Source organism: Neopelma chrysocephalum, unplaced genomic scaffold, assembly GCF_003984885.1.
Source record: "Neopelma chrysocephalum unplaced genomic scaffold, ASM398488v2 Primary Assembly neopelma1_73b, whole genome shotgun sequence".
Taxonomy (NCBI): Eukaryota; Metazoa; Chordata; class Aves; order Passeriformes; family Pipridae; genus Neopelma; species Neopelma chrysocephalum.
Window position 1 is genome coordinate 4,278,248 of NW_020897734.1, and position 11,600 is coordinate 4,289,847.

Genomic DNA, 11,600 nt, shown 5'->3' on the forward strand with positions numbered 1-11,600 from the left:
TTTAATGAAGTGCTTTGGTAGGAGTGGAGGGGGAGGAAGGCTGGGGCTCTGGGGTGGGAGCAGCCTGGGTTTGCAGCAGGTGAGGATCTGGCCCAGTGCACGGTTTGGCTATTAAATTACAGCACTAAGCTGTCTCAATTAATAATTAAAATCTATGTTTAAATAATTCATCAAAGGAAAATGCTTAAATTGCAAACTTGAGATTTTTGGGGTGAGTTCAGACTCAGGCTTCAAATGTGGGAGAAATTCAGATAGCTAATGCACCGACATGAAAACAGGATTTCAAAAGCTTCAGCTTTTGTGTTAAAATGATGAAAAGAGAGGTAGGAAAAGAGACTGCCGAGCTCCTCGGAGTGTTTGTGAACAAAATAGCACCTTTTTGGGGAAACAAAGGCAACCCCTCAGAGTCTATCAAACAGTTTATGCCCCAACTGCTGCAAAAATTGGGCAGCAAAAAGTATGAGAGATCCTTTAGATGATTCCTCTGGAGGGAAGGCTAAGCTGCAGATCGAAGAGAGAACACGAAAGGCAGATGTGCCTTGGAAAAAAAGGATTATCAGACTACTGCCCATTTAGGAGTCTGCAGCTGAATGAGGAGGAGAAACTGAAGCAAAGTGAGACTTCCCACAGTGTTTCATATCTGGCAGAGAGGTCTCCTTGGAGACAGGGAAGGGTCTCACGGCACCAACCCAGGCTGTGCAGCATTACCTGGAGATTCAGGGAGATGTATGCATCCTTCCCCCAGTGAGGTCCAGTGCCTTCCTGTGCCCATGGCAGCTGGCACTGCTCGGTGTCTGTGTCCCTGTGCAGGGGGGATATCCCACTCCCAAGCAGAAAACCCGTCTGTCTGGGCTGAGTGTCAGCTCATCAAAGCCCTGCTCGTGCTCTCAGACACCCAGCCAAGTAACAGTGTGTCCTCTTTCAGAGCAGTGGAAGCTCCAAGGTTGAGGGAAGTGGGTTCCCCATCCTGAGTGTTGCTCCTGTGCCACTGTCCTGGGGAAGGGACACTGGCAGTGGAGTTGTGATGGACACAGTCATGCTCTTGGCACAAAGCCCTGGCGTGGGAAGGATGAACTGCACTGTGTGAGGCCTTTCTGGACCTTGCAAGGTGGAGAAGATTGTATCAACTCATAGCAAATGGGTTAGTTTGGATCTCCTTAACACGATCTGCCCTAAGGGAAGCTGGCACTTAACCAAAATAGCAGTGGATCCACGTGCTCCTGGGCCGCGTCTGGCTGATATCAGGCGATGTCCTGGGTTGGTTTGGGGATCAGAAATTGTGTGGTGCTGGATGACTTTCGTTCTCAGATGTCTCTGCTGTGCCAGGGCAGTGGCAGAGCTGCCTCAAGCTTGCACTGTCTTTGCTTTGGCTGGACAAGCAATGAGGTTGGGCAGTCCCAACACTGGGGATGGCACAGCCTGATTTCACCCATCCTGCATGAGCCTGGTGGGCTTCTTCGCCTTTGGATGCTTGCAGGGAGACAAACCTGCCTCCCGCTGCCAAACCCCAAATCCTTCTCTCCTCATGTCCCCCAGGGATGGGGTTAGGTGTCAGTGACATGCTGTCAGCATTGTTTCACTCTCACTGTAGGGCTTGGCCACATGGATGTCTGCCTGGTTTGACTCCAAACATAAACCTCTCCGGGGCTGAATAGAGGGGATTCCGTGGTGCAAAAGGCTGGCTTTCCCTTCACACATGAGGGGTTCGCTCCAATATGCTTTGATGTCCTGCAAAGAAGCTGCTGCAGCATCAATGGCATCTAACACAGTGACACATGTAGGGCCCGAGGGCCCCGGGAGCAGGTTTAAATAGGACCATTGAATCCGTCCGCCCGTGCACACGTGACTGTCGGTGGCAGGAGCCCAGCGATCGATTGAGCTGTCAATGTGTGCCCATGGACCCAGTTTTGGACTTTCTGCCCTGTGCAAAATGATTGGTCTTGGTGCACTGGGCCTGATCCAAGCCTTGGAACAATATCTGGCTGCTCAGGGAGTGACCGGGGGGTGCAGGACCTGTTCAGTGAGTGTAATTACTGCAGCGTGGCTTTCTCAAATCTGTTGAAAGGAAATAATTTAAACTGCAAATTGTTTCCCTCCATAGCTGAGCACTGCACAAAGGAAAACGTCTCCGTTCAGGGTTATTATTAGACCCCGGGGCTTTGGAGATGTTGTTCCTAATGGAGGGAGAAGTAGGCAGTGTTTAACCAACAGAGGAAATAGTGTTTAACCATAAGCATGTCTCTCTAATTTCTGCTTGCAGTCCTAATGACGAGTGGGTCTGAGCATCAAAGGCAATTTTGCTGATGCTGAGACCACAGGGATTTCATCCCTTTTACCAGGGGACATGAAAAGGCACTGTTTTCCAAGGATGGGTTTTTCCCTAGATTGCTGCTGATGGTCCAGACTTCTCCAGATGGAGAGAGATGGCCTTGGAGGCTGTGGTCCAGCCTGAAGCATGAGGGCTGTGACCAGGCAGCTCTCCCTGCAGTCTGCACACACTGCTGAGCTCTCCAGCAGCTGCCCAGGGCCATCACAGTCTTTTTGCACTCAGGGAGTACCTGAGCAAGCCTGGCTGGTCCAAAGCTACCTCCTCCAGGAGGAAATGTGAGTTTGTGTATGACACAGTGATGGTGCTGGTGCTTTTTCTCCTGTGTGTGTGTGTTTGGCCGTATGCCAAGTGCCTGTCAGCACTCTTTGGAGCACAGAGAAGAGATATTTGGAAAACTGGACCCGTGCACTCAACCCATAAAGTGATGCCCAAGTAGGGGCAGGCTCTATGGGGGATGAGGTTATGACCCAGGTTTATTAAGGACACCAGGTGTCTGTTGGTTTTGGATACTCTTTCTGGCTGCAGGACCTCACTTTTCACCTGGGAACAGTTGGACAGAAGCTCTCAAAGGAGGAGGGTGTTTTACAGCAAACAGCTCTTTGTGTTTCTGCAGAAAGCAGGTACTGGGAGGGTGGTGGAGCTGCTGCTCCTGGGACATCATGACTCACTGGTATGGAGAAGAGCGAGCATATATCAGCTTTGAACTATGCTGGGTCCATGAGGTGATGTGCCATCTCTGTTTCTTTGTGAGTTGGAGTGCTTTTAATTCAAAGTTTGCCTTTGCAGAACTTCTTTAGCAGATGTACACAGTGGAGTGTATTCGGGGAGGGGTTTGGATGATGCTTCTCAGAGAGACTATGGATGATGTTGGGCTTTTCCTACCTTTGTGGGAGCCTTGAATCTTGCTGGGGTGCTGCTGGGGTGAGGCCTGGAGGGTGATGCCAGGGTCTGTGGGACCCCCAAGGGACAGCATGCTGGAGAGCCTCAGGAGAGATGACCAGGGCAGCTGGGGCAGTGCAGCCAGTTGTGATCCCTGAGATGAAGTGCACGCACCCACAGCAGCTACTTGCTCAGTGGGCAATGGTCTTGGGATGATCCTGGCTCCTTGCATGGCCAAGGAAAGCTGTCTTGGGGTGTCAGCACCCTGAGGATGGCCCTGCCTTAGCGTCAGATCTTCATCAAAACCCGCTGCCTGTGCAGAAATTCACAGATCTGATAGTGGGGATGCTGTGGGGAGACCCTGCCCAGAGCTGGATTAACTTCAAGCCCAAGTGGGGGGGGTTGAGGGGGTGGGGGGATCACTTCTCTGGCCACGCAAGGCAAGCTTCTGGCTCTGGTAGCTCAGGATTAGTGCTCCACAAAGGGAGGGTAGGAGCATTATAGTGAAATGTAGACTCTCCATAGGAGGCACCCATACATCCCAGCGGTGCGGGGAGGGAAGGGGGGGAAGAAAGGCATCTGTGGCCCAGCCAAGTTTGCGGAGGGAGCCAGATCGCCCTCACCACTGCCCAGATGCAGGTGTCAAACCTGAATAGAGCGGGTGGAAAGCACGGCGTGGGTACCTGCAGGTAACACCCCGGGGCATGCCCAGCCTCGGTCCCACAGCACAGAGGAAAGGATGCGTGGGAGGCGGGAAGAGAAAATGTGTTTGCCTGTGTGTGGGTGTATGGGGGTAATGTCTACTGGGAACTGTAGTCAGAGAATGCACGGTCAAGTGTGAAACAAGAAACGAGGTTAATGCTGCACAGAAGCTGGCACTGGTTATCTCTGCAGCCCTGTGTGATGAGTACATGCACTGTGATGTGGGCTGGTCCCGTGTCCCATGGGCACAACACCAACCCACACTCTCCACGTAGGCTGGGGGAGAGGAGTAGGGCAAGAGTTTGTCATGAGAGAGTGTTTTTCCCCTTGTTCTCAGAGTTTAATTTCATCATGAGAGTGCTTTTGTTAGAAAACAGGTGGGGAACTTCTCCTGCTGGGTTGAACACTGTTGTCCTCTTCCACTGCTCCTTGCAGGTTAAGTTTCCATCAGCCTCTGGCATAACAGGCGAAACACGGCATTCCCTGTGGAGATGCTCAGTGCTGGTAGTGCCTTGCTGGGGGAGCTGGTGCCTAAATAAAATCTCCAGCTTTCTGGAGGATGCTAAAAGGATGAGGGCTCTGGCTGGCTGGGGGTATGAAGGGTGCACAGCTTTGCAGCTGGGATGGGAGGAAAATGCCTACGAGGACTAGTGAAGCCTCCTCGGGTGCCTTTCTGCACCCGCTGCTTCCTCCCAGGGCTCTGGGGACACTGGGAAGCAGTGGTGGGGCTCTGGGGAATTAGTTAATTGGGTTTAACTCCCTTCGTCTTCCATGGGAAAAATGGCACGCACAATCATGTATGTAATTATCTGTATAATTATATATGTATACATATATGAAGTCAGAAGGCTTGTTGTGAATAGGGACCTTGGAGGGTAAATACAGGACTGAAACCCAGGAATCTTAATTTTGCCTCAAATTTTGGCTATACTGTTTCTATAGAGACCAAAAGGAAGCTTTGGCTCCCCCACTCAGCTATTAAAGTTTAGTGCATTGAAAACTGTCTTCATGCTGTGATACCCTTTCACGGAGTAGAATAGGGTCTGAGCTAATCCATGAAAGTTGTCATGCTATGAACTAGTAGTCAAGCTTTTTCCTTTCAATTGAGTCTAAAACTATACTGTACTTCACACTTGATTGGCCCTTCAGATGGCAGGACTCAATATCCCTGCTGGAAATAAGCTCGTCTTCACACAGTGATGTTGAACGTGGAAAGATCTTGTTTCTGTGGCGTAATTACTGGCACTGCAATATGAAAGTCGTCAGGATGAGATTTTTTTATTTTTTTTTTTTTTCCCGGTCTAATTAATATATTTCAAACTTTGCTTTCTTCTCCTCAAAGACTGGCGAGGTTTGGGTGCGATGTTAGCAGCACGCCGAGAACCCGGACCCGAGCAAAGGCTCCCACTTGCTGGGGAGCTTTTCTCTCCTCAATGTTGCACGTACAAACGTAGCAAGGCAAAGTTATCATCAGCACACCCGCCTCAGCCTTCCCCCATTGAGTGTACTGTAGCAAAGGTAATGAATGGGTCTTTTTTTTTTTTTACTTTCTTCCTTTTTTTTTTTAATATTTTATTTATTTTTTTTTTCCCTCCCATCTCTCAGGATAACTGTACAAAGCAGGAGTTTGCACTGGGGTAATTTTTCTAATGGAAATCAGCCCTTCCTTTGACCTTAGCTGCTACTTGTGGGTGTTCACAGGCGCTAAATCGATTGTGAGGACAGTGGACCGTCATTAAGGTGGAGCAGCCGCAAGACTCTCGATTAAGACTTCACCAGTGAAAAGTTACTGTATTTTTATGATTAAATTTTTTAATGGGGGAAAAAAATGCCTTGAACTGTATAGACCAAAAGGGGGCACCAAGGTATTAAAAAAAAAAAAAAGTGGTGCTGGTTTTGGTAGTTTACCTATATAAACTGTGATGGTTTCTGCTGTAGCTTTCTTGCTTAGTGGTAGTTCCTAAACAACAGGAAAAAAAAATCTCCTCAAAGTTTATGTGAATTTCCAGTATTTCCACTCTGCTGATGTGGCCACTTTGATTCAACTGGGGAGGCTGCTTTGGGGATTTCTTCTGGTCTTTTTTTTTTTTTTGGTTAACCCTCATCAGTTAATTTTTTATGATTTGGAGAGTTTTTTAAATGTTAAGTTGGGTTGTGTGGGCTTTCTTAATTCAGCAGTGATGCTTTAGAGAATAAGCACCAGATCAATTTAATTACATAAATCTTCAAAGTGCTGTCTGTCTTTTCTGGAGTGTTCAGTGTTGCCTCTCTCACCACTTTTAAACACAAGTTTGCTGTTTGCTTTTGGCTGCATTTAGCCTCTTCCTGGGTGTAAGAGGATTTCTGCTTAGCTGGTTGTGGGATGAAACGGAGGGCACAGGTAGGGGACAGCATTAGTCCCCTCTCTCCATTTGGGAAGCCAGCTTTAATTACAGCCTCATTTATGGGTGTCTCAGCCCAGCATCGTGCTCAGGACAAGGCAGAGGCACTGGAAGAAATTCTGCCCTGTGACTAACACGACACCAAAATGTCTCTTCTCCCACCGCTGCGAGAAAGGGATGAAAGAGTAGAACAAACCTGTATTTCATCCATTTTCCATCCCCGTCCCACAGCCAGATTTGGTTAAAAGCTCTCTCGGTGTGAGAGGCTGCGGCACAGGAAGGGCACAGAGCAATTGTGCTCTCGAGTCTGGGGGGTTTTCCTCCTCTCCACTACGAGGGGTTTTATGGTGCAGGGTGCACATTTATAATCTCCATTTTTTACAAGCATCGAGCACGTAAAATGCCAGTCAGATGATTATAGCTATTTTGTAATCGCTGGGGTTTTATTTGTGCCTTTGTAGCTCTGCATATACAAAGTCCTTTTGTAAAATTGTCAGATTCTATTCTTTTTCACAACAAATTGGAACAAGTTTGTTTTCCTTTTTTTATGAAACCACCTTTATTAGTTTTTAAATAATTTAGAAATGAAAGATGGGGTGTTTTCAAGCACTGAATATAATGTTTTATAGTTTAATTTGTACTGAGAGCTAAGCCTTATTTTTAGTTTTGTTGTGTTACCTAATTTATTGGATCATATATTACATAATGCAAGGCAACTGAATAGCTAAGGTTAATAATTTTGATATATGTGGCTAATTAGTTTGTAGGGATCTCAATTTTAAAAAAAAAGCAGAATCTACATATCTAGTTTAGATTTCAGCAATAATGTTAAATGCAGCAGGTATCTAAATCGAACTATTCATACAAAATTGTGAAATTTACTTTTAAAGCATAAGTAACTTGATATTTTTAAAAAAGGGACTTATCCTTTGGTATCTCACGATTTGTTCACAAAAGGATACACTTGTCTTATCTGTCCATCGTTTAGTAACAACACCTACAAAACTGCAGGGCACGAACCTGGTTTGTTCTGTAGTTTAAGAAATGGCATTTTGATCCCATCAGCTGCCTCCCAAGAAATGCAAAGTTGTTGCTGTTTTGGCTGCAAGTGCTTTGTAAGAAAGTGTGGAAAGAAGAAGGGAGACTTTAAATACCATAAACTAGCCTGAGGAGTTTAGTTGAAAAAGTCATTTGTTGACTATCTAATTTTCCTCTTCCAGTTTTGTTGCAGTTTTAAATTATTCCATGCTTTGAGTCTATTATTACTTTATTCTAATTTAGCTTTTTTAACTAAATGGTTCAAAATAGTTTTTGAATTTAAAAAATTTCCTTCTGTTTTTGCAGTTTACTTTGAAAAATGATCACTAAACAGCGTTAGACTTCGGCTATTCTTTACATGATAATAATAATAACAACAAGAACAATAATAACAACAATAATAATAATAATAGAGTCCTCCTACTGAAAGCACCAAAATATTGTGCCTTTACCTTCTTCTATACTGTTTGGCTGATCATAAATCTACCTTGCACAACTCCAATCATATTTTAAAGGAATGCCATGATTTATTAAACCAGTTAACAAAAGTGTGTAGGTAAAGAAAACTCATTCAAATGTGAAAATGAAACACTTCAATCACAAGCTACAGAAAGCTGATTTATCAGGTTAAATTCCCTTTCTGCAATGAAAAGCATTTTGATCTGGAATAGACTTGCAATCTAAAATATTTTTTTTCCTGAGAAGCAGAGAGGGGAAATAAGAATAAAATAGGAAGCTTTCTTAGATTTGTCTACGTATCTTGCTACAACTGCAAAATAAGGTTTTGTCTCTTCATTACAGAGGTAAACATTGCCTCTTTTGCTTCCGTGCAACTCGGATAAATCAAAAGTGCAGATGTATAAAATGTGCAGGCAGAATTTGAAATCCGATTTCCCCCCTTAATTTACAACTGTAACCTATGGAAAAAAAGGTTTGAAAATTGGGTACTGCAAATGCTTTCAATTTTTTTTTTTTCTTATCCCCTGTGTATGTGCTTTTTAAGGGATGGGAGGACCTGCTTTGGGTGCTGCGCTGCGGAGTAAGTTGTCACCTGAATTTTTATTGCTTGTAGCGCAGAGAAAGGAAAAAAATCTGCCTTGGTGCTACTCCAGTGGCATTGGCACTTCACTGAACCCAGCTCCCTTGCAGACGGGTGTATCAGCGGGTGAATTTACTGCTGATTTCCAGTGTGCTCTGCATGAGCGGGAGCAGTTTTTTGTTTTGTTAAAAAACAAATCAAGAAGCAAAAAAGGCAAGAAAACCATTTCCAACTTCTCGTTTGGTTAAATGCTGAGAACACAAGTTCTCTGTGCCCATGGCTGTGTGTTGGGAGGCTATGAACCCTGCAAAAGCTGGCAAAGCACATCGTTAGAGTCCTAATCCAGCTGTATTTTAATTTTCCGGGCACAGCAGAGCACTTATTTGCTGTGTCTCTCTCTGTCTCCCTCCCTAACGTTTGTGCAGAAAGGAAACTTAATCTCTCCAGTGACCCTGCTTCTGTTCTTCAGCTCATAAAAGCCAAAAAAAGTCAAGCCAGAGGCTCCTAAATGTGGCAGATCCTGTAAATTACCCCGTAGCACTGACAGGATAACACCTTCCAGGGAACAGATTTTTGCCCGGACTCTGAGTTTTATTCCCTTTTGTGAGTTTAAGAGACACTCTCGATACCCAAATGCATGTATCCGTATGCACAGTATTTGATCTATAACAAATTGTTTTATTATGCACAACGACTGGAGATAATTATGATGGAATACAAATTTTTAAATGAATTCCAGGGTGTTGGATGCCTCATTACCTACGCAGAGAGGAAAGCTGTTTTATTTCTGGCTGCAGAAGCAGAGACACAATTTGATCAGTACATTTAGAAATAAAATCCTAATGTCTCGTTCCAAAGTGGGCAAATTAAATGCACAACAGAGGAACAGTTTTAACATTGCCATGTGTAATTAGCGACTCAAATGTAGGCAGATATCGTTAGATTTTTTTTTTTGCTTGTTGCTGATTAACCTAATATTGTTAGGGAATGAGGAAAGAACTGGGTTCTGGCGAGGTGGTTAGGACAGGAGCCTCAAGTACGAGCTGGATTTGGTGGTTTTATAAAAATGTGCAAAGTAAAAAAAAAAAACCAACGCCATTCCTTTCTGCTCCTTGCTTTGACACCGCCTAAATTAAATGCAGAGTTGCGTTGGCTTTGCACGTTGTTTTTTGCTCGTTTGACATTTAATACTGTTGTATCAGGACCGCTCATCTCAGCCGAGATACTGAGGGGGAAAAATAGGCAATTTAGACCAAATGTGCGAGGGACCCGCCGAAGCCAATGTCTGTGCAAGCTGTGAGCTGGGAGGGAGCTGGCGTGGGCTGTAAAAGGCAGATTGCCCCCAGGACGTGGCTGGGCAGTGCTGCTGCCAGCACGGCACTGGGACACGGGCAGGGCTGCGGCACCGCTCCCTGAACGGGCTCTTCCTTCTGTAATTGGTACTTCCTAACGCAGGAGGGGAAAATGTGCTCTCTCCATAAAGCTCCCATTAATCTGGCATATAAAGTGTATTTTTAAAGTTTATTGTAAACAACAGAGTTCTCCGGGCTTTTTTTTACTATCCCGAGTGCTGCAACGCTAGCACATTCAATAAATGTCATGTTATTGTATGTCTGAAGTTCAAAAAAAAAAAAAAGGGGGGGGGGCAGGTTACTTGCAATCTGTAATTAAATCCAGCGGGAAGTATTTCCTGAATGGCAGAGACCTTTCACACTCTGTTACCTAATTCTTTACAGGTGATTTTTAGCCCCCCCTCCCCAAGCCCCCTTCTTTTTTGGCACTGGGAAGTGGTAGTCATAGCAAAACTGGCTGGATTTCGGAGCGAGAAAATGCTCTCTGCTGTCTGCTAGTGAAATTGGTAAATGTTATGGTTAGCTCTCAGAGTGAGGAAAAAGTAATTTCACATTTATTCTTTCCTCCACAAGAATTAAAATATGACTGTGTGTACTGGAAGATAATTATTTTTCTTCCCAAATAACCCCCTTTTGGTTCAAAAAGAGCTTGACGCCACACTGTACGTTCCCCTTTTGTGCCAGAAATGATGGAGGGCGGCGTGGGGAAGGGGCTGCTCCCCTGCCTCTGTTTTCCAGCCCTTGGGTACCTCCAGCCCCGTGGGGCAGGGGAGGTTCTGCCACGGCCGTGGTCTCTTGCCCATGTGAACCCTCTCCCCGGCACAACAGGGAGCAGCCCAAGCACAGGGCGGCCTTTTCTCTCCCGAGGAAGAGTCCGCCTCTCCCCTCCAACCTGCTTTGCTGGAAGAAGGGCTTTCCCAGGCGAAATAACTTACTTACTTTGGGAGGAGTCTTTTGTGGCCTTGCTCTCATATTGTTCTTTCAAAAAGTGGCCCTTTTTCCCCCCGCTCCCCAAAGAATAAAGTGATGGAAAGAAACACAATTGGCACAGCAATGACTCGGGCTGTTACATGCAGGTCTGATTTGATACATGAGATCAGTTCCTATAGTATAATTCTCCTCTGGTTTCCTTCCAAGCTTTGTGCTGAGCTTCTCTCCCAGTGTTTTGATAATATCTTCTGAAAACTGAGCGACTCAAGAGTCAGTTAAAACCATATTTCTTCCAGGCAAATAAATGTATAAATGCTCCCCAAACGCGCTTGCAAGCAGAAATGTCAGCTAGCGTTCTCCAGATATTTTGATGTTGATGAAATAACATTTTTGCATTGACAAAGATGGAAATTTAAAGTAATGACTTGATGCAACAGCCTTCAAAACAGTAGATAAAAATTCAGCAAAATTTCTTTACTCTTGATATAAAAGATTGTTTTAATTTTAAAACATCTAACTAAAAAAAAACAGTTGTACTCAGTTTAGGGATGTTCCTGACCTCTTGGGAGCATCTCTTGTGCCAGGCTTTCACCGCCAGATCTTTGAGGTGGTGGTTGCCTCAAATGCTGCTCCTCTTGTTTTGTGTTGGACACCCAAACCCATCACATGGGGGTTCCTGCAGCTCCCTGGCTTGGATGCCTCTAAAGCAAATGTGAGAGCAAATCTGCCCTTTGAAGTCAACAGCTCTGGGGGAAACCAAGTCATAACATAATTTTTCATATAAATGGTGCAGAAATTCCTTGTTGCCTCAACACCAGCATTACTACTTGCTCCATGGCTGTATCTGTGGATGGTGCTGCTAAAACAGGACCAGGGGTTTGGAGAAGGAGGAGATCTAGTGTTCTTCACTTCCCACATGGAAACCAGGAAAACTGCCACTCTGGTATTGC

The 11,600-nt window shown here is 45.2% G+C and overlaps 1 long non-coding RNA gene across 1 annotated transcript in view; it reads left to right on the top strand.

Annotated features, from left to right (window-relative positions):
* The window catches only part of LOC113969537, a 30,373-nt gene extending 24,648 nt beyond the window's left edge, over window positions 1-5,725 (top strand). The window contains exons 2-3 of the long non-coding RNA XR_003534885.1: window positions 5,253-5,428; window positions 5,612-5,725. This is a non-coding gene — a long non-coding RNA (uncharacterized LOC113969537). The remainder of the gene's footprint in view (window positions 1-5,252; window positions 5,429-5,611) is intronic.
* Window positions 5,726-11,600: the final 5,875 nt, after the last annotated feature.